Source organism: Neophocaena asiaeorientalis, unplaced genomic scaffold, assembly GCF_003031525.2.
Source record: "Neophocaena asiaeorientalis asiaeorientalis breed wild unplaced genomic scaffold, Neophocaena_asiaeorientalis_V1.1 scaffold503, whole genome shotgun sequence".
NCBI classification, from domain to species: domain Eukaryota; kingdom Metazoa; phylum Chordata; class Mammalia; order Artiodactyla; family Phocoenidae; genus Neophocaena; species Neophocaena asiaeorientalis.
In genome coordinates this window covers 896343-898416 of record NW_020173710.1, presented here as the reverse complement: position 1 = coordinate 898416, position 2074 = coordinate 896343, and positions in this window count along the sequence as shown.

Here is a 2074-nt window from a genome sequence, read left to right as displayed (position 1 = left end):
CAGCAGGAAACGTTTCTAAAATTTAATTTAGTTAGGCAGTTGGAGAGTGTCAGTCTCTTGAACGACGGAGCTGGTCCTGAATCCCTAGGAAAGAAAATAAATTGTTTCTGTGAGATTTTCTATTAGTGTTGTGCTGTAGAACATTCTCACACTGCACTGACCTCTTCACCTTGACCAAGCCTTTCAGATGATGTCACCGGAACTTCCCCGGAGGTGGAATATGGGCTTTATAGGACCTTCTCCATTGAGCGTGTTATACTGCAGGCTCCTTGGAGACCATTCGAGAAGCCTTGGTTCATTATTCCCCCACAGCGTGGTGTCATTAGGGAAAACCAGATCTGCCACTTTAGTGCTTCCAGGGCTTTGGAAGAAAGTGTCAAGTGAGATGACAAGTCTTGTCTGTCTGTACGGTACTTCCTATTCTTCTCCACAGGAATCCTCCCATTTGGCCCGCCTTTGGCCAGATCTGTGCTTTGTTGTTTCTGGGCAATTGAACCCATTTGTGGGTTTTAATGGTTCTTGGTTGACAAAGCTGCTTGTTCCTTTCTTTTTTCTTTTATTCAAATAGGATTTTTTCTAAGGGTAAGAGGAATTTTATTGTAGTCTGTTTAAATGGCCTCAGAGAAACTGCTATATAATTGAATGCAGTCCAACTGTTGGTACCGTTTCAAGCACCAACGTGAACTGTTAGGACAGATTTGCAATACGAGATTTTCATGTGTGCATGTGGCTACGATCGGATGAGGAAGCATAGATCTCTTATTTAAGAAAAATACCCAGGGAGTGCTTTTGTAAGCAAAGGCCCCTTTCAAAATGCAATAAAATAGGTGGGACTGAGGCTTAGAAACAGTGGGTGGGGGGCAGAGGGGGGGTGTTGGGGAATCTGATTTTGCTTCTGGATCTCTCCCTGACTCCCTGTGTGGCTTTGCCTAGGCACTTTACCTTTCTGGGCCTCAATTTCCTTACTTGTACAAAGACAGGATTGGACTAGAAGGACTCTAAGATCCCTTCCGGTTGTAGACATCTGTGCTTCAATAATTCTACATAGAAAAAATAATTTTGTTCAATTCGGGTGACCAGAAAAGTTGAGGATTAGTGTTAAAGAGGACCTGAATCACCCGTCGTTGTGATTTTGTAAAAATTTTCCTAGAATGGCTGTTTGTGTTGCCAAGAATCACTAAATGTATGATCCTGAGTTTTGAGCCAATACAAGTTCTCAGATCATATCTTACCCTCGACCTTTGTATTCTCTCATCTAGTTGAAAAAAAAAAAAAAAAAGACCCCAAATGTTTAAACAATGTTCTACAATTTCCAATTGTTTTAAATGTAACAACCCTTGAGGTCGGGCATGAATTATTATCCCCATGTCTATGGATGAGGAATGTGAGGCTCAGAGAAGTTAAGCGACTTATTCATGGTCACATGCCTAGGAAGTGATGGAGCTGGAACTTCATCTCAGGTTGCCTGTCTCTAGGACTAGTTCCCATACAACCCCCATGTTTTCAATTACAATAATTATTTTATTGAGCAATTGCTTTACACCAGATATTGTAAAAGCTTTCATTTGTTTGCTTTTTACACTCCTTATTTTCCAGACAAGGAAACTAAGGTACAGCGACATGATGTATCTTGCTTAAGGTCAAACACCTATTATAGGATAGAGTTGAGGTCAGATCGCCTGTTTGACTGTAACTCTGTTCTCTTACTAGCATGCCTTTGATTATTACTGTTTGTTAACCTGCTTCTTTTGCTAAACAGACCTCTCTCAAAGGTTATTTCAATGAGTATGTGACAGCAAAGGCCTTGGAAGTCGGAGCTAAAAGGCCCAGCCCTCACCCATGAGGAGTTCCCTGAAGTTGTGCAGTGTGGTTCTAGAAAACTGTTCTATTCCAGCTGACCGCAGCATGCTTGCCTCAGATGATCTCGTCCTTTCCCTTCACTCAAGCCTCTGTTCAACCACAGCCTCTTGGGAGGGGCCTGCCCTGAACACCTTATCCAAAATGACACCCTTGGCTTTCTAGCTCTGTATTGTGCCTTCTTTTTCTCTTTAGCACTTGTCACCACCATTCCTCT